We start from the raw sequence: 24112 nt of genomic DNA on the forward strand, positions 1-24112 counted from the left end.
ACTTAATCTGGAATATAATAGTATAATTTTAAAAGAAGGGCTCCATTTTTGAAACAGGCTATATATTCTACTCCCTCAATCTCTACTCCACTCCTATTTTCCTTCCATTCCCTTTATTCTGTCATACACACTCCTCTAAACCTCTATTGGGTTGGAAGAGAAAAGCCAAGAGAGTTTCTGCAGGAGTGCTAATAGATTATAATATGTTATACAGAGGCACAAAACTGTGATAGCCTTGAGAGCATGGACTGGCTTGGTTTTTTGTTGTTGTTGTTGTTATTTGTCTGTTTGTTTTTACTTTCTTTGTATCCCTAATACTTAGCAAAGTGCCTGGCACATAGATGCTTAATACTCACTGTAAGGTGTATCCAGCCTTCCATCCCAATTCTGAAGTGAGAAATAATTGCACCGGCACATAACCACTTATAAGAAAAGGACCAGAGAAGAAGATAGGGAGCTATAACAGTGTTTTAAGCATTTTCAGTCCTGGATACTTTGCTCCTGTTAGGAGAGTTCCTAACTAAAGTCCTTGAACATCTGACCTAAGGCTAAACAACCTTTAGAAGGAAAAAGTTAGTCACAAAGTAAAATAAGTAGGGTCAACATCAAATAGACACAAATAGTTATTCTTATGGGATAAAAAGTGATACCCCTTAATAATAATGATGATGATGATGATGATGATAACTGACATTTATATAGGACTCTAAGACATAAATCAAATCATTTCATTATCATAACAATGTGAAGGAATTTCTGGGTATATTACATTCTCCTTTTGCAGCTGAGAAAAGTGAATCTTGAGAAGGTCACATAACTTGTCCATGGTCATAGAACCAAGATCAGGGGCAGGATCCAAAACTGGATCTCATCTAACTCTAAGTCCATTGTTCTATTGATTCTGTCACGCCACATGCTAGGTTAAGGAGGACTGAAATACAGATGGGCGATAGATGCCATGACATTTCAATGAATCTGGAGTCTTGTGGATGATCCTTCCAATGGTGCATCACATTCCACCCAGGTCTTCTCATCTCATGCAACTCTTTTCCGTGTTTTCTCATAAAAAAAAAATCTCTACTCAAGTTCATCCTACAATGTTGAATGTCTTCGTCTGGATCTCTTAATATTGCTTGAATACCAATGAAGCACACTAGCATTCAACCAATTATCCCACATTCTTGCTACATGAGTAAACCACCTTCTTTTCTTTTTTACACATTTCTTCACTTATATTTCTGTGTAATTCTCCATTGATGATATGTTGCTGTCTACTCATACACATCTGCATTTTATTCTCAGGATGACTTGCAACTTTCAGAGAGTATGGTATTTTATGCTTCACAGGCAAACATCACCACTGAAAGTACTGTAACTTAAATGAAGGGCCTTTGCATTAGGGAGAAAGTTGGGATCATTAATAGCACTAAGTAAATTTCCAAATGCAACCTAGCCTGCTTTCCTCTTGCTCAATTCTGGGCCTAATTCACTCTCCATAGTCACTGTCTGTCCAAATTTTTATTCACCAATGGATCAGTTGTACAGGCATTCTAGGGCAGTCCATCCAGCTGTGCATCTCAGTCTAGACAATAAGCATTCTTTGTTCATTTAGTTTTACCTATGTGAATAGTTAGGTCAAATTCTATTGCATGATTATGAATCTCATTGGAGTGGCTCTGCAATGTTTGATATAATCAATAGAAGGTCATCCACAAACAGGAATTTCTCAAATATTCTACTATCAATAGGCAATAATGCTGTCTTCTGGACTTTTCTCTGAAAATATTCATGATAGTGGCATCATTTTTGGCAAGCATATGTTTGCCATTTTATGTCTCCCTTAACATTTATAATGAGAAGGTCAAGACACAAAGCTATCTATAAGAATAATCTGCACATATATAGAAGGCATCCTTGATGAAGGGATGAGAAAGAACAGTAAGGCTTTTGTAAATTATATTCCATAACAGATCCTATCTTTACAGTCATACAACTAAGAGGTCAGAATTGCAGAGTATACAAAATCCCACTGCATTTATTGTTTTTTTTAACTATAAAAAAGGAATCAATTCAGTAGAACAAAAGGTCCCCTGGCAGTTTTAGTTTGAACTAGGGGTATTCTATGCATATTTTAAAATATTATTTAATATATAACATAGTTCTGTGAAAGATCCTCATAGATGTGATGGGTAGAAAGGGAAAATAAAGAAAAATAGTGCTGGAGGATAATGAGGTCTTGAAGGGCTCAAGCTAACACTATTGACAGTTAAACCCTGAAGGATGGTCTATTGTAATTTGCATCTAGAATTATAACCAGATGATAAGGCCAATACCTTCACTATTGTGAGCAATGGTTTATGTTCTGTATATTAATATTAAATTTAGAAATTTATGTAAACTTACAATATTAAAATGAATAGGCTTAGTAAACTGATTAAACTATTGATAGTATACAAATTTTAACATATTAAAGTATGGCAAGGCTGATAACTCTTTTTAAGTTAATATTTTGGTGTCATGAATAAAATACATGTAAATTAATAGTTACAAATAAAGGATTACGGTTGGATAGTCCTGAAAAATTTCTTTTTGTTTTATGTAGTTATAGAGATAAAGAGTAAAGGTTTTTCTTCCTAATTTGAAGCCTTGCTGGTAAACAAAATGCTGAAAGATGCAAGGTAAAACTAGAATTTAAAGGACAGACTCAAGACTGAATCCAGGATGGCATCTTCTTTGGGCATTTGGCAAATTACAAGAAGATTACTGAAGATCATCCCAGTAAGATAATATTTAAAACCTCAAATATGAAGGTTTCAAAAATTTAGGGTTTATTTTTGGTCAGTCAGGCTGGAATTGGGGGAAATGATTCTAGACCAAAAAAAACAAGACTGATAACATGCATGTTGAGTGTCAGTGGTATTCTTCAAAGTATGAAAAAGACAAAATGACTTTTGAATAGGATAATCAGGGTCACATACTGAAGAAAAGTTTAGAGAAAGCTACAAATAGCCATGTTAGGAAGATTAAGAGAGGGGATGTAAACATACTATGCAGCATGGATGAGAAGAATATTTTGAGACAAAAGTAATTCTTATGCAGACTTATAAGAAATTGGAGGAATATTAAGCAGAATGCAAAGATCACCCAAAGAAAGTTGATTTAACATTAGGATAAGAATGAGAGGTAAGTACAAAGTTCTTCTTGAGGTATAAGAAAATTTGCAGCAGGTAGTATATGAATCTATAAATATATGTGGCCAGATACTAAAAAGAATTTGTTCATTCTATGTTCATAATAGTATAACTATCAGTAAGAGTGAATAAAGAATATTTCTGCACTATATTCACAACAAATAAAGATAATTAATTGATTGAGAAGTCAAGAGGGCAAATGTCTGATTTATTTAAATGGATTCATCTGGTGGAAATAAGAACTAATTCCCACAGCTAAGAAGAGGGTGGCACCATTCTAAGAAATACAAGTAGAGGCTTTGGCCCTTTGGAGAAACAACCACAGGCTATAGCAACACAATCTCCATTTCAGGCATTCTCAATAACAATGCAGAAATCTGGAGAGATCTGGAAACAAAGGATGTGAAATAACAGATGTCACAAACTACTGATAAAGCTAATGGAGAAGGGAAAAAATCTATTTCTGTATAATTCAAATTCCTGCAACAAGAAAATAAGACGAAGAAGTCTTGGAGAGTTGAGATGAAAGAGGAAGTTTATGATTTATAAATTGTAAAAACTATACAAATAATTTTAAAGTGATACAAATATAATTCAATGTAGTATAAGTAGATAGATGTATTCTCTTAACAGATGAGTGGCTTTCTGTGGTTGATGTCATAATCATAATCAATCGACAAGTATTGATTAAGAATCTGCTACGTGTCAGACACTGTGCTAGGCACTGTTGATATAAAGACAGAAATTAAATACTCCTTTCCTTCACAAAGCCTACAGTATATAAGTGAGGCAACATGTACATATATAAATATATGAAAAATAAATTGTAAGGCAATTGAGGGGGAAGAGTCACTAGTAGCTAGAAGGTGGCAATTAAGCTGAGCCTTGAAGAAAACTAGGGACTCTAAGTGATAGAGGTTAGGAGGGAAGCAATTCCGGACAAGGTAAACAAAGGCATAGACCTGGTCTAGTGTGTTGGTGTATCCTTGTAATCCCTGCTATGAGAGAAGTTAAGATTGCTCTCCCGAGCTTAGGAATTCTCAGCTGCAGAAGTATAAGGTGATTGGCGTCTACATTAATACAGTCAGCCCCTGGGAACTGTGGGCTATCAAGTTTGCCTATGGAGGACTGAACCGGCTCAGGTCAGAAAACAAAGCAGGTCAGTGCTACTTTGTCAATCAGAGAGTGGGGCTGTGAGTAGTCTTTGTACTCCCGGTCTGGGTAAGATAGAGACACTTAGTCTTTCAAAAAAGAGAAAGTTAGAGATAGGAAATGGAGTAGCATGTGAGGAATAGCAAGAAAGTCAGTTTGGTTAGACTGAAGAGTGTTTTTGGGGAAGAATAATGTATAAAAAGACTAGAAAGGTAGGTTAAAGTAAGGTCAGAAAGGCCTTCAACTAGAAGGGTTTATATTTAATCCTATATGTGACTGGGAGCCACTGAAGTTTCTTGAGCAAGGTAAAAAGAGTCAGACATACTTTAGAAAAATTCCTTTGTCAAAAAGAGTGGAAGACAGACTGGAGAGGAAAGAGATTTTAAATGGGAAGACCAACTAGAAGGCTATTGCAATATTCCAGATAAGAAGTGATAGGAGCTTGAATAAGACAGAGTAGAGACAAGGGGGCAGATTTATGTTCATTATTAACCTTTGGGCCCCCTTGTAATACTATGTATTTTATTTTATGCATTTAAAAACCTTATCCTGAAAAGGAATTCTATATAGAATTCACAGACTGCCAAAGGAATCAGTAACACACACACACAAATTAAGAACTCCTGACCTAGAAAGTCCAAAGCATTTTTCAAACTGATAAAAGGCTACTAAAAATCAGCTCAAGGAAACCATAACTGTCTATGAAAGAGAAAACTTTCTTGTTTGACAAGAATAGACCTAGAAGGGAAAAGCTATGTATTTAATGTTTAAATACCTTTGCCTGCATCTAAGTCATCATTCCAAATATTCCAAAGAGTGAGTTTTCCTCCACAGTACACTCTTGAATATTCAAAAACAGAATTATGTTTACTTTATGTGTCTCTTCATAAAGGTACCACATGGACATACAGATCCTAAATATACTATAGCTTTTAATTATTTTGAGTAAGCTTTAATGCAATCACTAGTTTTAATTATGCTAGTCTATAATTAATCCTTTGTTTTGGAAAGGGTTATAAATCAGGTTGTGTAGCTTCAGAGTTAGTAGATAGACAAATGAAGATTTCAGCTAATCATCTGTGTTTCCCAATGAAAATGAATGCCATTTTCTGGGGACTTAAATATTCCTCCTACATTGTAGGATTAAACAAAGCCATCCAGTACACTATTCATACCCCAATTATATTTTTGCTATCTAGATGCATTAAGGATGAAGTTCAATTAAACTCAACTCAACAGACATTTATTAAGAATGATCCTGTGTCAGTGTATACATCTGGGGAAAAAAAAAATGAGTCACTTGGCCTCAAGGAGCTTACATTTTAATGGGATGATATGCATACAGATTGATATAATGCAAGGTAAGGAATAAAGGGGGCAAAAGAAAGATAAAAATGTTCAAGGAAAATGTAAGTAGAGAACTGGGGGAATCAAGAAAAACTTCATTTAGGAGGTAACTCCATACCTAAGCCTTTATAAGATAAGGACTTTGAAATATAACAGAGTGCATCCAAGGATTTGGGATGGCTTATGTGAACGCTGAAGAAAGAGAAAGAAAGTCCAGCGTGGCTAGAACACAGAGACAGCACGAAGGGGAGCAATATGACACAAGGCTAGAAAGATAAATTGGAGACAGATTGTAGAGAGCCTTAAGCTCCCAGCTAGGGAGTTTGCATCTTATCCTATAAGTAGCAGGATGCTGCTGAAGGTTTTGTAGTCAGAACTGTTCTAGGAACAGAGCTTTGTCAGCTTTGTAGAAGATATATTAGAGAAGGGATAGAAAGACAAATTATTATGCCATGACAAGGTGAGAAGTGAAAAGAACGTGTATTATGTTAGTGTCTGTGAGCTGGGAGAAGGAGATTCATATAAGAGATGGAGATTTAGAATCAAAATCAGATTTAGAAAAGTCTTTAGATGTCATTAAGTCCAATCTCCCCATTTTGCAGCTGAAGGAATTGAGGCCCAGAGAAAATTAGTGATTTGTCCAGAGTAGAAAGTATCCAACCTCAATCCTCCTAATTCAGCATTCTTTCCATTACAGGAAAACCTGGCAACTGATTGGATATAGGGGTGGGAAGAAAGGGAAGAGGAGAAGAAAGGAAATGTAAAAAATGACTACGAGGTGATGAAAATGGGTAACAATGATCAGTGTAGTAGCCTCATCTGATATGAAATGGCCACTGAATTTGGCAGTTAAAAGATCACTAGCAACCTTGGAGATGGAGTCTCAAATAAATGTTGAGGTAGGAAGACAGAGCATAAGGAGATGAGAAAAAGAAGGAAGTAAGGAAATGCAGGCAATGAATGTAGACAAGTCTTTGCAGGGATTAGCAATGAAAAAGAGCAAAGATTTATATAACAGAGTCAAATGATTTTTTTAAAGGATGGAGGAGACTTGAATATGTTTATAGGAACAGGCAAAGAGCAAGTGTATTAATAAAGATCGAAGATAAGAGCTCCCGTATAGAAGGATGGAAAATCAAATGCAAAAGTAGAGCAGTTAATGGGAAGGACCATCTCAACTTCTGAGATTAGAACAAAGGAAGAGTAGATGACTGAAAAGGTAAAAAGATAGTTAAGAGCTTGCATTTTATATATTACTTTAAGCAAAGGGCTCTACGTACATTATCTCATTTGATCTTTTGAGGAGTAAAGAATATGAAGGAAGTCAGGATTGATGGCTTTTCTCAGTAAAGTAGGAGTTGATTTCTACCAAAAGAGTGAGAATAGTAGAATATAGGGACTGGCAGAAGAGGTTAAAACAGTGGCTATTAATGAGTATGATAGTCATTTGAGGAATAATGAAAGAACTATCATGTAGCAATTAAGGCCCAGATTTGCAGTGGGTCGAGCTGAGAACACTGCATGACTTTCTCCAGTCAGCAGTGTTTCATAACTCAGAAGTAGGACTGGAGAAGGTAAATGGTAGGGATAATATAGGGTTGGGTACTGTCAGAGAATAAATAGTAATAGGACTAAAGGATGCAAGGATTCAAGGGTGGAAGAAAATGAATTGTTGAATTAGTTACAAAAGCAAGATCACAAAGGGAGGACAGTGAGCTCAGAAAAAATGTCAGGTCATAAAAACACGAAGGACTAGAGATCATGGTGAAGACAAAGAATAGGACTGAGACATAGGAAGAAGAAATGGAAGGGCAAAGATTATTATCCAAAGAATTTGCTATTCAGCTCATAGAACTGAAGTGTTTCAGGTGATAAGGTGTAACCAGCTCTGTGTGTGGCACAGACAGAAATGAGAGGTAGATATTGGAGTAGAGATGGTTGATAAACTAAGAGGTCAGGGTATTTATAAAGGTATATCAGTACTGAAGTCCTCAAGAAGGACAGGTATTCAGGTGGAGAGTAAGGAAACCTGTTAGCCAGATGCTTTAACTTCTTAAGAAAGGAAGAACAATAACAGAAGGTGACAGCAATAAGGATCTGAAGAAAGTACCACAAAAGAAACATTGCTGAGTGACGGTGGCTAAGGGACAGTCTAATAGTAGCAGTGGGAAGTATAAAATATGCTGACTTATCCTTTTTGCCTGGCATGGAAAAGAGCTGCAAAGGGTGACCCAAAGTGGAGAGAGTACAAAAGATAAAAGAATATTCTAGAGAAAGCCAGCTTTCCACAAATGCAATATCTAATGTCTGACTAGTTTCTTAAAATTTTTTTTTTACAAAATTGAGCCTTCAGTATGAAACCAACCCAAAACAGAGTTGATAATTTAAAGGAAGTCAGGTAAATATCTGTTTTTGTCAAAAACTGGAAATTCCATGTAATACTCTTACAGAGTCAGCAGTAATCTAGGGATAGAGAAAATTGTGGTTGTACATATAGGTGATTTGTCCTACTTTGCAAAGAGCAATCTATAGAAGAGATGATATGGTATAGTGGAATGAGGGGCCCAAAGAATGACTTGCTCAGCAGTTTTAGGATACTGTCCAGTGTCTCCATATTTAAAAAAAGAAGAAGAAGGTTATGTTGCTCTCATGTCATTAGTTCAGACTGCTGGAGAATTTAGTTTCTTGCAAATAATCCACAGAGAAAGAAAGGTAATTAAGTTAAGGAGAGTTGAAATGTCATCAAAGCTGTTGATAAGCAATGGAGATGCCACAATAGTACCCAGATGTCAACAAAGCAAATATTTAGTAAAGTACTGTCAAACTTAAAAGTAAAATGTTTCATGACTAAATTGAAATTTGTATAAAAAGAAAAATTTAAGTTAAGTTTTTAGTGTTATGTTTCTGGGATAGATTCACATGAAGTGTTCCAAATAATCACTGAAGTCCATTCTTTTTCAAAGAAGCTCTAAATGTATGTGGCTGAAAAAAATAGAACAGATATTGTCATTGGAAGAAATGTAAGTACCTTTAGATATCCACAAGGAAGACATGAAATTTATGGGGTGATGGTAAGAGGGCAGTATGACTAGCTGCTAGTACAACTACTAGCCAAAAGAAAAGTACTATTCAAACAGATCCAAAGTTGATTGTACTAGAGGGAAATAAAACAATTTTGCTCAAAATCAAAATCTATAATTACGGAATTAAAAGTTAAAAGTTTCATTTAAATTCCTATGAATCATTATTGAATAAAATTTGACTGAAGCTGACTTTATTGACCTTCATCCCATATACAGAATAAGGACTTGCTAAGAAATAAAAAAATATAACTAATATTGCAAGGAGAATGTTTAACCGACTCAAAAGAAAACAATATGTATCATATATAAGTAGATTTTCATTAACTGCAGGTATGTCTAATTAAATATCTTTTTGGTATTTTACAATTATTTAGTAGCTAAACATTTCTTTATTCTATAACTCAGATTGGCCTTTGTCAAAAACGATCCAAATTAGTATAGTTTTACTGTACTTGTACTGTTCATCTGTTCCTATTATATTTAGTAATAGATATAATATGGTTTAAAAACACATATTCTAGCAAAAAGAAGCATAGCATATGAACCAGCATGGGAAAACTGAAATTACATAAAAAAACAAGTGGACACAATTCCATCTAAAAATTGGTGAGGAATATGTACTTTAGAATCACAAACTTTATCAAATGAAATGAGAGACTATTTGCCAAATAAGAAAGGATTACTGGATAAACTGTTTCTAATAGCATAATTTACATGTTCATTCACTTTTACAGTTTAAGATTTCCAAAGTACTTTCCTCACAATCACCCTGTGAACTAGTGTACTACTGCATGTACCGTTAACCACATTTTGCAGATAAAGAATCTGAACTGAAGCTCCGAGAAATGAAATAACTTTCCAACATCAAGTATCAAAGGTAGGATAACACATGAACTTAATTAAGCTTTTCCTGACATTTTTCCCACTGTAACATGGTGCCTCATATTCTAATAAACCAAAAGCTAAACTACATCAGCTAGGGAAAATTAAGGTTTCAGTGGTTCCAAAACTAGAACAATATATGATAGTGTGAATAATACCACTTGTAAGAATAGGTATTTTATGTCTGGACTGGAACCACAAACACATTTAAGGAAAGGACTGTATTTGACAGCAGGAAATTAGTTTGGGTGGATTCTTAAATTACTCATCCTAGGATGAATTTTTTGAATCATTCAGCTCTTTTAATGATCTGATTTAACCAAGATCACCAAAAATTTAAATCTAAGAATTATCACACCAAAAGGTTCCTGTGGTCCACAATTCTCTAGTAATAGCATCAAGGATTGTTTTGTCTTGACGTTAACCTCACAAGATTAGAGAAATATACATAAGACTAGTTTCCCTTAATAACTCATCATCGATAGTATTTTAATTTTTTCTGAAGTGCATATATATGTGTACACACACACACACACACACACACACACACACACACACACACATATATTTTTTAGACAACTGGGGTTAAATGACTTGACCAGCGTCACACAGCTAGTAAGTGTCAAGTGTTTGGTCTGAGGCCAGATGTGAACTCAGGTCCTCCTGACTTCAGGGCCGGTGCTCTATCCACAGAGCCACCTAGCTGCCCCTAAGTGCGTATATTTTTAACTTGTGCCATCTCTTCAGACAGCAAATTCTATTGTTTACTACATAAGTTAATTCTTTAAATACCATTTCCTTTTATTTACCCTAAATTTACCCCAGTTCTAGCATGCTAGAAGTTGGGCAGGATTTACTAAGTTTGGGTAGGATCTTCTATGGGTGTTGAACTGGAAATCATTGTGACTTTTTCTTTCCAAAGAAAGAGTAAAAGAACTAACAGTTGGGTAGGTTTCCCTTTAGGTTCAAAGTCCCTTTTCTTCTGTGATGGCAAGTCTATTTTCGTTGCTCTGTTTACTTAGTTTTGACACACTCGCTCATTTGACTTCTAACTCCTATATTATCTCTGATAGAACCCTTTTTATGGCAAGACAGAATTCATTTGTCTTTGAATTCCCAGATCCTAGAACAGCGCCACTTAATAAATGCGTAGAGCAGTTAGGTGGCACAGCAGATAGTGTTAGGCCTATAGTCAGGAAGACTCCTCCTCATGAGTTAAAAAATTCAGCCTCAGACACTTACTGTGTGACTCTGGGCAAGTCACTTAGCCCAGTTTCCTCATTTCTAAAATGAGCTGGAAAGGAAATGGCAAACCATTCCAGTATCTTAGCCAAGAAAACCTCAAAAAGGGTCACAAAGAGTCAAACACGACTGGAAAATGACTAAGCAGCAACAAATAAGTGTTTGCTGATAGCCCCATTCTGACTCACTTGAATTTGCCCTCTCCAGGACTGAGGAACTTTTCTGCTCTTCAGCATTTATAGTTCTACATCAGTTACAGGGCTAGTTGCATAACACTATATGTCACCCTTCCCACACCTCCTATGATTTTATAAACTTTAATAAGTTCTCCTTTCAGCCTCTGTTCTTCTATGTTGAGGTCCTAATCTTTTTAACCTTTGCTTTCAAAGCAATATCAGTCTCTATCTCATACCTTTTCATATTGAGTTATCCTTCCCCAAATTTTCTCCAACATTTGCCTTTGTTGAAGTTAAAATCACCAGTACACAAAATTTCAGGTGAGGTAATTCTCTAGTTTTAGTATATAGGTTTTTTGTTTTGTTTTGCACTCTCCTTCTAGATAACGTTCAGGATGTATTTATCGTTTCAACTATAGCAGCACACTAGAACTTTAGATTAATGCCTTCCTAGGTGATAACTGATAAGAAAGGCTACCATCCCACAATTAAAATTAGGATTCATTTTTCCTTACTTTTGGCCATACTGAAATTCATGCACCACTTTCTCCCTCCATTTGGTCATAGGTCAGATGTTTCACTAACTAAACACGGAGATTTTACCATATCTTTCAGATCTTCAAGATCAGTGCCAGCACTAGTATCTGGGCAAAATTCTACAGTTTATAGCGTTCTCCAGATGTAGAGGTTATTTGTAGCAGAATGAAAGTTTCTGGTAACTTTTACCAGCTTTCTGAATGTCCCTCATCATAGCCATTTACCTTAAGAATAGAAAATTTGAACCAATTATAACATGTAGTGAAGAAGGAAGAAATACAAAATTTTAAATTACAATAATTGGAGGTATTGTTAATAAAGCAAGAAAAAGGGGCAGCTAGGTGGTGCAGTGGATAGAGCACTGGCCCTGGAGTCAGGAAGACCTCAGCTCAAATCTGGCCTCAGATACATAACACTCACTAGCTGTGTGACCCTGGGCAAGTCACTTAACCCCGAATGCCTCACCCAAATAAATAAATAAATAAATGAAATAAAACATGAAAAATACTTTTTTTCTAGCAATCATCTCTCTCTCTGTCTCTCTCTCTCTGTCTCTCTCTCTCTCTCTCTCTCTCTCTCACACACACACACACACACACACACACACACACACACACACACACAGAATTCCATGTTCAAAAAGCTTAATGTTTTCTTTCCTTCTTCTTCTTCACCTGTCATATTTAATTAAGGTTACCAAGTTCTATCAATTTTTCCTTTATCTTTTGCATTCATTTCCTTCTATTCTTAATGGTACCAACCTAACAGAGGCTTTCATTACTAATCATCTGAACTATTATAATAATCTCTTACTAGGTTTTCTTACCTTCCCTTTATCCACAATCAATCCTTCAAACTATTGCTAAATAATTTTCCTTATGTAGAGACTAGTAAGGTTTCTATTGCGGTCAATAGTTCAGCAGCTCTCTATTTTCCACCAAATAAAATTCAAAGACTGTCTGGCAATCAAGATTCTCCCACTGGGCTTCACTTACCTTTCTGGCCTTATCTATTGGCTAGCTTAGGGATAAGCCAAACTAGAATAATGGCTGACATTTCTACAGTGCTTTAAGTTTGTTTTACAAAGTGCCTTCCCAACAAGCCAATAAAGTATGTAGTTCTAGTATTACTATTCCAGTTTTACAGGTAAAGAAAATAGAGCTTGGAGATTTTAAGGACTTTGCCCATAATCATACAGTTAGTATCATGACTGAACTACTCTCCTTCCTCATGTTACAACTGTCCTTGGAATAGTCTTCATATTGTTTCTTCTAACTTATTTTGGCAGTGTGATATAGTAGAAGGTCTATTGGGACTTTACATTAGAAAGATCTCTAGCATTTACTAGCTATATAACCAAGGCAAGTCATTTATCTGAATCTCAGTTTCTTATCTTCAAAATAATGTCTATAGTAGCTACCTTACAATGTTAAGAAAATCAAATGATATAATGAATGTAAAGTGCTCTGCAAAACCAAACGGCTTATCTAAATGTCAGCTATATAAAATCCAACTCAAAAGTCTTCTCTAAGAACACTTCCCTGATTCCCCTCTTAATTAATAACATTCTCCAATGGACCTCAGATAACACTTGCACCTTTCTGATGTACTAATCAGAATTATTTTGTATTACATATCTGCCACATTCTCTTGCCAGACAATAAGTTCCATGAGAGCAGGAATTGTGTCTTAATTTTTTTTTTTATTTTCCTCAGCACCTACCACCTACCTCTGCACATATTTGCTGAATTTGCTGAACTAAAATGAAAGACACAACCTTCTCAGTATGGGCATATAAACTATGGGGAGATTTTTTAAAAAACACTATAATCCTCTTATTTCATAGTACTGGATACAACACTTGGAAACAATGAGATCATTTAAGGCAAATTCACTTCAGCATCTCCTGACCAAAACAGAAATTCAAATGTTGTTCCCATTTGACTGTCCTTCACTATATAAATCAATTTAGGAAGAATGTAATATAAAATAAAATGTAACACATTTGTCTTAAAATGTTCTCTTGTTCTGGTCTCCCTAACCACTCCCTCCCCTTCTAGTTAATAAGTTCTAGCAAGAAATTAGATTGCAAAGGGGTACTTAGAAGTCATATACAAACTGTCCCAAAGATCAAAGAACATAATTTACCAATTGTACTATATAATAACTAAAATTCACCTCCTAATAGAATATGCTGAATCAGGAGAAACCATTTAGGCACTGTTTGTCAAGGTTTCTGGTCTTACGTAAATTCCATACAAAATCCAGACCTCCACAGTTCCAGACAAGCAGAACATCAAAAAGGTGCGGATAACTTTTGAGATGATGACTTTAAAGTTTCACCAATAACTTTAGGATAATTTAGATATGTTAATGAACTAACCACAAGACGGCAAAGTGAGAGAAGCTGGTCTATTTCTCCCCCCTCCCAAAAAAACCCCTATTATAATAGGAGGGCAAACTCCTGTCCTTCCCCCCACCTCAGCACTCTTCAGTCTCCATCGGCCCAAACTGCCTCATGCTGCCAACTCTAATCCATGGCTATAAGAGTGATACTCTGCCTCTCCCTCCTCCCATCCTCTTCCCCATTCTACCTCCCTTCACCATCCCATTCCCTGTCCCAGAGTTTGCCTCTGTGTCACTTTTTGCTGCTTGTCTTTGTCTTATTAATGTGTGATCGCTGCCCCATTTCCTGCGGCCAAATGTGGTCCTTCCCAAAGAACGGGGTGTGCCTGCTCCCATTTCATAATTTCATATTTTCATAAATTATCAATTCAACATAGTAATTACTAAATGCTATAATCTCTTTGTGAATGTAATGTAACACAATCTAGTCAAATTATCTTTATTTTTCTCTAAAGATAGCAGAAAAGCCTCTTTTTCTTAGATAAAACTTACATACCAAGAAAATTTTAAAAGATTAGTTCAATTCAACATGCATTTAGGAGCCTATTATGACAAATATATTTGGGGGATAGGGCTACAAAGGAAAAAAATGAAACAATAACTCCTCAAGGAGCTTATATTCTACTATAGTGAAAGAGCATACACAGATAAGTATCATACATAGAGAAAAATATATAAAGTAAATACACAGTAAATAGGGGTGAGCAGAAATTGAAAGGATCAGGACAGGCTTCAAGTAGGAGGTGACATTTGAACTAGGGCTTGTAAGAAGGTCCCAAGAGCATAGGTAAGGAAAAAAAGAGCATTGGAAGCATGAGGAATAGCCTGAGCCAAGCCATGGAGGCAGGAGATAGATTACAGAAACACAGGGCAGAACATGTTGGCTGGAATATAGAAAGCACAAAAAAGAATAATTATGAAATGAGCAGAGACACACAGGCTGGAATCAAATTTTAAAGAACTTTAAATGAAAAAAGGAGGAGTTCATATTTTACCCTGGAGACAATAGGAAGCCATAAAGGCATTTTGAACAAGGTAGTGACATGGTCAGGACTATGCTTCAGAAATATCAATTTGGCAACTTTGTTGAACGTGGGTTAGAGAAGAGCTTGGAACAAAGGACACTAAGAGACTATATACCGAGAGTGCAGATGATTCTTTTTGGGAAATAGGCCTTTATCTGGTCTTACGTTGAGTGACAGTACATATGATTTTAATTCATGTTTAATACATTTCTTTATAACAGATCCCCTTCCTCAAGTGATTGCTTCTGTCAAAAAAAACCTTTACGACACTCTGGATTTTTTCTTTGCTCTTCTCACATTCTATCTTATACTCAGTTTTGGACGTGCTCATCCACTTATTCTACAGATATTCATTAAGTGCCTACAGGGTATATAGCACTGTGGTAGGGGGGGTTAGGTACTAAAGACAAAGTGTAGATGAGATGAACTCTGTCCTAATGGAGCTTACATTCTAATGGGGAACGACAGACATTTATAAAGTAAGATATCATGCAAGTGCAAAAATTGAAAACAAAGTGCTTTGTGAGGTTACAAGAGGCAAGGTTGTAACAGAGTATGGGTCACAGATGGCTTCACAGAACTGTTGGCATTGGAGTTGGACTTTAAAAAATGAGTAGGAATTTAAAGTGAGAACAGGCAGGAAGGCCACATTAGGCAGTGTAAGTAAAGGCATGGAGGAAAGAAAGATCACAGCTTGTTCTGAGTGGTCCAGTTTTTCTAGAGCCTAGAGTAAACCACAAAGCAAAGTATGTGATAAGGCTGGAAAGGCAAACGACACCACATTGTGGAAGGCAGTGATGCCTAGGCATAGGAGTTTGAACTCTACATGCAACATGGAGCCAGTAAAAACTACTGAACAGAAAAGTGACATGGCCAGATCTGTGTATAAGGAAGATAATTCTGGCATCAACTGTAACACAGGCTGGAGAGAATAATTGAGGCAAGAAGCTGTATTAGTAAGATACTGGAATAGTTCAGGTGGACAGTAATTAGGCTTTTAACTAGGATGGTGGCAATGAGAACAGAAAAGTGGAACAGAAGAGACAGCGACAGAAATAGACAAGACTTAGGAAGTGATATATAACTTCTGGATGCTAAACTCCTTGAGGACAGGAACTGAATAATTTGATTATTATATCGCCAGCCCTAGCACAACACCCTGCAAATAAGCAACATTTAACAGGCATTTGCAAAATTTAAAAGGACTATTAGATTTTGTGAAATGGCAAGTATATTTATTTACAAGGCTACATTATAAATTTGAAGGTGTAACAAAAGTTTTTATAAAGTATTAATAGTGAAGACACAATGTACTCAAAATACTTTCTTGAGGTTCTAAATATTTCTAGTGACATTTAACACAAGGTTATGTTTAACTGGATGTCAGTAAATACATAAAAATGCATCAGTATTCCATTGTTCAGCATCTTGAAATGTTAAATATTTCCCCTCCAAATTAAACTACTTAATATGTTAAAGTTTTGTCCAATTAAAATAAGAATAAACTACTGCACTGTCAAGAGGATCAAACAAAAATAATGAAAACTATAAAGGAATATTGAAATTAGAGCTAGAGCTAGAAGAAACTTTAGAAACCATCTCATCTAACTGCCTTAATTATGTTACAGATGAGGACTAAGTCTCAGAGAAGTTAAGTGATTTACTCATACAACTAATATGTCAGAAGTGGGATTTGAACTGGGCCCTTCCTAATCCACTGGTTATTTATTCTAAGTCTAAGACTCTAAGCATTTTATACCAAACTTAAGCTTTCACTTATATCAAAACAAGGTGAAAAACATTAAAGTATTTTAGAAATATTTTAAAGAAGTCAGAGAAATTTTCTCGAATCATCATTGCTGAATTTTTTTTTAATATGGTGAATGGTTACATTTAAAAAATTCTCTTTTGTTACAGTAAGCTGTATTACCAAAATGGTAACACATTTACATTAAAGGTTTCTGATAAACAGCAAAGCGCTTAGCTATGAATGAGTAAAATTCTGGTAGCTATTATTAATAACGGTCCAAGGGAAAAAAAGGTATCATAAATTTCTAATCTAAAAATCTGCATTGCCTTTCAATATTATCTTTGGGTTGAGAGTAGTAAACATTCAAAAACAAAATCAGAGGTACTGAGTTAGCAAGAAAAACATTAAATTAGGACATCCAAATCCCAAACTGTGTATATTTTCCCTGAAGTGCATATTCATGAGCTGACAGTAGAGCCAGGCTGGCTGCTTTATTTCACTATGGTTGTTTACCTCATGCTGTCAAGTATGAATTTTGACACTCAACAGTATTAATATTGCTATTTCTACTGATATAATTAGCAGCGCTATAAATAATACCTAAGCCTGCCATATCTAAGTATATCATTACAATAAAAAATATTAGGGTTCCTTTTTAGTACAATGACTTGGAAACACAGACTTATGGCTACAAAAACCAAAAATGACCTCCTATACTGAGGAAGTTACTGAACAATGTTGCCCTATCAATAGAGACTACTGTTTTGTGTATGACTCCATTAACAAACTAGTTTATATTTGTTTGAAACTAAAGTTTCTCACCAATCTGCTGTTTCAATTTCACATCACACCATATTGTACCTAAAACAGGCAATCTGGATTCCTGTTGCTACATTCTTTCAAACAGCTCAGGATTTGATTTTCAATATAAGTTCTGAACATTTAAACCAAAAGAATTAGACATCCAAAACTCATAATGTATAGTCACTTATGTAATTTCTAGAAGATGGGATACTTGTACAATTTACATGATGAAAAACTCCAAGATATTTTAATATTTTCTTTATATGAAATCATGTCACAATTACCTTATTTAAATATTAAGAAGATGCATTCATAAAACAGAGGTGTGTCTGTTCCAGTGCAAATGCAATATAAAAAATGTGATGGGCAAAACAAAATGACAATATAATTTACAAGTTTGTGAAAATTTTGGACTAGTTATTAAACCTTTCTTTGTCTGCATCACTTGACAGATGGTTAGCCCTCACACAGCCTAGTATCTCTGGCAAAGGAATTACTGTGTTCTAGCCAACAACACCCCAAAAATTTGATTTGAAATACATTATAGACATTCTTACACTTACCTTAGAAATATGAACATTAATGCACTAAAATTGACCATTGCTAGTTTGTTTTTTTAAATGACAAATATGATTTTACTTCTATCTCATCAGGACTTTTTCTTGGGTCGTTTGAATCTTTCTTTCTTAGGAAATCTTTTATGAATTCAGCATTCTAGGTTCCATATCCTTTAGATTTCACATTGGAAGGAAGGGAGGAGTACAAGCTCATTGGCAAACTTTTTTTCCCCTCTAAAATCCCAAAGCAACATTTTAGCCAAAAGAAAAAATATCATCATAAGTTTTTTTTTAAAAGATTAACATTTATCTTTATGCTGCTCAAATTAAGGTTTTGATACTAGTAAAATGAGGTAAACAAAGTCATCTGGAAGTTTTGATTGCATTCCATGTCATGGATCTGACGACAGGATCTGAATTATTTACCAGTACTGAAAACTGTTTTTATTTTCTAATTCCTAACATACATATAGGTCCAACCATGCCTATATTGAGGCAAAAATAGTTTCTAGTGCATATTTAACTATATATTAAACATTCTTTCACTTTGTGCTTTAAAAAAATCTATTGCTCCATCAAGATATCCCAACAAAGTTATAAAGTCTTAGTTCTCTTCCAAATCTTCCTATTTATACCTTTCAGATGTTGGTGAGTGTATACAAATATCCAGAGGCAAACTCAATGTGCTCTAAATTACATTAATATATACTCTTTCTGGAAGAGGTGATTACTTCTAAATTTGCATAAAGAGAGATCTCATATAGGTACAAAAATGCACGTTGTCCAGAGCAGTGAGATGTAATAAAGGTGGGCAACCAAAAAGCTGAAAATATATTTGGTTTCCAAAACAAGATCAGCTGCAGACAGAGTAAGCTGGTTCAGAAATAAACCTTAAATTTGAAATCTATTAACTGCTCTAGAAAGGACACCCAATACTTTAAGCATCAAACTCAGTATTAAATCACATACTCTTACATGCAAGTCATCAAAAAGTTTCTTTCAGATAGAAAACTGGGATTTTTACACCTACAGATTAAATGATTAAATTTAAATGATGCTACAATCTTCTGTAATGTTCCCCCTGAATTACAAATGGACTAATAAATCAGTTAAGTGCCAATCAAATGCTTTTGTGTTAAAAAAAAAAAGGTTTAAATAACAAAGCAATTTTGCAGGCCTCTTTTTTTCCCCTCTCTCGTCAGTGTCATCTACAAATTAATTACCATGTGTTTCTATCTCTTTTAGATAAAGCCATCATTGAAAAATTTTTAAGGACCTAATTTTTCAGAAAATTTTTCAATAACAATGCTAATGAGAAAAATATGACATTCTGGTTCTCATTGTATCTCTATTAAAACCATAAGGCTCTACAGTAAATTCCAAGACACAAGGAATTGCATATAAAAATAACATTTTATTCATTTGACATACACATGAAAATATAAATAAAGGTCTATCAATCAGTCAAAATTAACTACTGAGATGCTCTAGAAATTTTTAATGGAATAAATAGCTGATGTTATTTAATGAATAAACTACATGGCAAATATAAAACTTTAATCTCACTTAAAAGTTCTGTCAAGATTTTTTGAATAGCATTTTCTAAAGCAAAGAACTTGCCTAAAATCTTACTCCACTAGGTACCCCAAATATACATTTAAAAAAATAATTCCACAAAACCAAGAGGTATAATTCATGAAGCTTTACCCAGTCATCTCAATTAAATTACTTTTGAAGAATTTTTCCATTAATTTTCATATTGAAGTAGTTCTACTTCATACATTCATAATCCATTTTTACATTTAAAGTCCTTTACATGTACTTAAGTGAACTTTCTATACTTTTATTAACATAACCTAATTATTTTCAACTGTTCTAATCTTTTCTCAAGAGGTCCAATTTAACATGGAGGTTTTCTGGAGAGTCAGACTGTGGGAATGAAATCATTTACTTTAAACTACTTTGTCCAAAGATGTTCTTTACTTTCAAAAGTAGTCATAGTTAAATAACAGATACAACTATTGAGATACTTATGTGCTTCAAAAGGAGTATCTAACTTCCTGACATTGGCATATTGGCAACACATCAACAAGTAGTTCAATTTTCAAAATCAACTACTAGGCAGATGTATTTTATTTCCCTTGCTTCCCTTAAATACTGATTTCCAACAATAGAGTCAGCATATGTTGAAATACCCAACAGTGCTTTTCTAATTTTAAAATGAGCAATATTTGAATTTTCTTGTTATTAGTAGCAGTCTTCAAGCACTGGCATCTCAGCTGGCCAATCCCTCTAAGTTCAGAGATTTCTTCCTGGACATGGATAAGATGGGCAAACACATTTTAGAAAACTGTTTTAGACTACTATCTTAGCCCCTTTAAGTATCCCTTCTTTTTACTCCAAAAACCAAAGTCTCCTCTACAAGATGAGATAGTTTTGGGTAAGGATTCTCAAAAACATGTTACCTGATATTCACATGAAACCGAACTGAATTCCTTACTTTTGGTTTTTTTTTTTAAGATAAAATTTAAAATCAGAACCCCATTTGCCCAAATAATCTAACTGAACAAAAAGCTTCTGCAAAATTCACCCTTTCTCTTATCTACTTTTTTCAGGAGATAGCAATCCTCCCCCTACAATAAATAAAAAGTTCAGTGGAAAATACACCCACTATTTTAAGACTGAAACCTTGAACACTGAACTGTACGATCAACAATTTTACCAAGGACAACTCCAAGTTTTCTAAAGAAAAAGACTATTTTTGAGGGAAGAGTGGTACAGAAAAAACAGCATCAAAACTTTCAGTTTATGACTAATACCAGTCAAAAAACTCTACTGTCATTTAAGACCACTTAAATTGTTTTTTCTCCCGTAATTATAATTTCACCTGAAGTAGCAATGCAAAAATCAAAACAGAAAACTAAATCTTGACCACTGAAGCACAAGTTGGATATTTATGATTAAGTACAATGTAAGAATGCTGCCTATGAAAATCTTATTTATCTATAAATGTTTACCTGTATCTATTCCCGTATTCAGTATTTTTAATTTCTGTTATACATTTAATACTTTAAACTCTATAGATTTCAAATTGCTTAATTAAGAGAATTTCAATAACTTTACTCCTTGAGCATTTACTGTAGCATTCTTTCAAAAATCTGTCTTTATACTCAAGGCAATTCATTAATTATGGAATATCAAAACCAATTTAAAGTTAAAGGTTGAATTTGGTGGATTAATTTGCTCAGCTGAAGCAAATGACAGTGACGAGCAATCTTAACTCTTTTAAAAATGTATGGGAGTTTTAACTAGCTAGGCAGTCAAAATTATTTTTGAAAAATGCTTCCTTAAGGTCTCTAGGAATCAGTTCCTCATCTGTAAAATGGGGGATGTAGGGTGGGAAAAGGGTTGGACTTGATCAATTCTCAGATCCCTTTTAGCTCCAACTCTATGACAGATACTGTGTGGTCCTGTAAATGTTCAGCTCAACTTGGGTCTGTACTGATTCATAAGAAAGTAATACTTTTCAAGCTTCCAAACCACTTCCTGTTTCACCTTTTTTTTTTTTAAACTGGAGAGCTGTCATCTGGCGACTGACCCCATTCAACCCTGTACAGCAAGTGAGATCGAAGGATTACTGCACTAGGTAGTGTCGATGTAGGCCATATTGTGTTTTTCGTTTATGTTTATAGTTTATGTGTGTGCCTAGCATATGTTTGTGCAAGTGTGTTTATCAATAGAACTTTTACAAAATCCCTGCCTCCTGCCTTTCCCAGCATCATTAAAAGGGATAACAGCTTCGGGGGTGTGGGGGGTGGAGAGCAAGTTTGTGTATGTTTGTGTAGGGTGGGGAGGGAGAATAGAAATCAGCCACATAAATAGTCAAAATGCATTAAGTAAGGGAAGAGAAAAAGAAGCGTATTAAGTTTCAAAAGGTCACATTTCGGATAATAAAATTGCAATTTTTACATACACTTGTCACATGTATGCATATCTGTGTGCCTTTCAAACATTTAACCATAGAAGAATAAAGTAAGAAAGCCCTATTATTCCACTCTAGTCGTAGAAGTGAAGCCGGGGCTGGTGATTCCACTATCTGGTGAGGTTCCAGCTGCTTTGGGGCTGGGGGGAGTACCCTCCCGCACCCAAGTTCTCTGAAGACGAGGCGCTCCAGAGACCGAGAGCAACCAAGGAGGGGAAGGGGAAGAAAAAGAGGAAGGAGGGGAGGGAGTGGGGGAAGAGAGAGACGGGGGGGTAGGCAGGCGGAGGGGGTGAGGAGGGTTTTTTAAAAATTAAAAAAAAAGCAGACGCTTTCTTTCTTTCTAGCAGCCCCTGATTTTAGGATACTGAGTGTCGTTCCGCGTCCCCCCTATTTCTCTGCTCTTCTCAGAGGAAGCTCCAGATGCAGCGAGTAACGCAGAAAGAACAAGCCACAAGTTTGCAGCTGGGAAAAGACCCCTCCCTCTTCCTAGGGACCCGCAGGCAGCGCCCCTCCCCCCCCCGACCTCGGGAAATCGCTCCAAACGCACGAGGGAGGGAGAAAGGGGGGGGACTAGGAGCGGAGGGGGCGGGGTGAGGGGCGCGCGCGCACTCTACCAACAGCCCCCCCCCCAGGGCGCCGCAACTCTTTCCCACCAACACACGCACGCACGCACACACACACACACACACACACACACACACACACCCACACCCCGCCTCGTCCCGTTCCTTTCCTCCTGCGCCCCACCTCTCGCTTAAGAAAGTGCCTCGAGGACGGCTCTCCACTCCCCCTCCCCACTCCCCAACAAATGAGAGTTCGTGGCGTTACCTCCTCGCGCTCTTTAATCTTCTTTCCTCAACTCCTAAACTACCCCCCCATTCCCACCCCCGCCCCTACTTTTTCAGTAAACACCGCACATTGGCCACTGGAAGAGGAGAACCCTCGACTTCTCCACTTTATGGGCTAGCTTTCACGCCACTCCGAGAGCGCGTAGCCAATGATAACGAAAGGACCAGCGTGAGGGCGACGCCCATAAACAAAATGCACACTCCCCCCCTCCTCCTACCTCCTTCTCTTTTACTCCTCCCTCCTCCCCCTCGCTATCTCTCCGCCTTTCATCCGTCGCTTTCCTCATCCCTATCACCGTCTATTGGGTAAATAAAGACCCAATCCGCTATTTCACAAACTCATTGGCGCAGGCTGACGTCAGTCTGAACTAGCCTGATCTGGGATTGGTCAAGGCTCTTTCCACCTTCCCCCACGAGGCGCCTTCGCCCACTCTGGAAAGGTCAGGCGTATCTCGTTGTTCAGTGATCCTTGAGGCTGAGGGTTATTGGTTGAGCAAAGCTGTCAGATAGCATGGGACCGGGTTGTGATTGGCCAGAATAGATACCATCAGGTTTGGTTGTCTATTTCCCCCATCTTTTCCCCGCCCTACGCTCACCCCCCCATCCTTCTCTCAGCTGCTTTTACTTTCTACGCATTTCTATTTCCTCCTTTATTTATTTATTTGTGATAAACTTAAATGACCCGGCGGTGGAGGCAGGACGCGGGGCGGGGGCTGATGGTGACGGACGGTAGCTCAGGACCAATCGCCAATGGAGATGTGCACTGAGGGGCAGCGGAGGTGGCCAGTGGGAGACAGGTGTCTGGGGCTACTCTGGTCCTATCGGGCTGGAAAGCCCCAGCGGAGGCGGCGGTTACCCACCGTCTGGCGCGGTGAACGGTGTGTGAGGAGGGCCGGGCCGGTGGGGGAGGGGCTGTCGCCATAGACTCTGGTGGCGGCAGCGGCGGCGGCGGCGGCGACTGGATGGAAGCTGGCAATGGGGGATGGGGGCAGAGGAGGCGACGCCAAAGGAGCTAGCTATGTGTGGCGCGGGCAGCGTCGGGAACCTAGGCGGATTTCTCTCCAGCCGCGTCACCTCCACGCCCGGGCGGAGGAGGCAGCGTCACCTTCCGCGGCCTCTGAGTGCGCGAC

The 24112-nt window shown here is 36.7% G+C and overlaps 1 long non-coding RNA gene across 1 annotated transcript in view; it reads right to left on the reverse strand.

Moving 5' to 3' along the window:
* Positions 1 to 22992, reverse strand: part of LOC144454516 (uncharacterized) — a 917779-nt gene extending 894787 nt beyond the window's left edge. Inside the window, exon 1 of the long non-coding RNA XR_013482961.1 lies at positions 22963 to 22992. This is a non-coding gene — a long non-coding RNA (uncharacterized LOC144454516). The remainder of the gene's footprint in view (positions 1 to 22962) is intronic.
* Positions 22993 to 24112: the final 1120 nt, after the last annotated feature.

Source organism: Phascolarctos cinereus, unplaced genomic scaffold (assembly GCF_003287225.1).
Source record: "Phascolarctos cinereus isolate Bilbo 61053 unplaced genomic scaffold, phaCin_HiC Scaffold_726;HRSCAF=1367, whole genome shotgun sequence".
In the NCBI taxonomy this organism is placed as follows: domain Eukaryota; kingdom Metazoa; phylum Chordata; class Mammalia; order Diprotodontia; family Phascolarctidae; genus Phascolarctos; species Phascolarctos cinereus.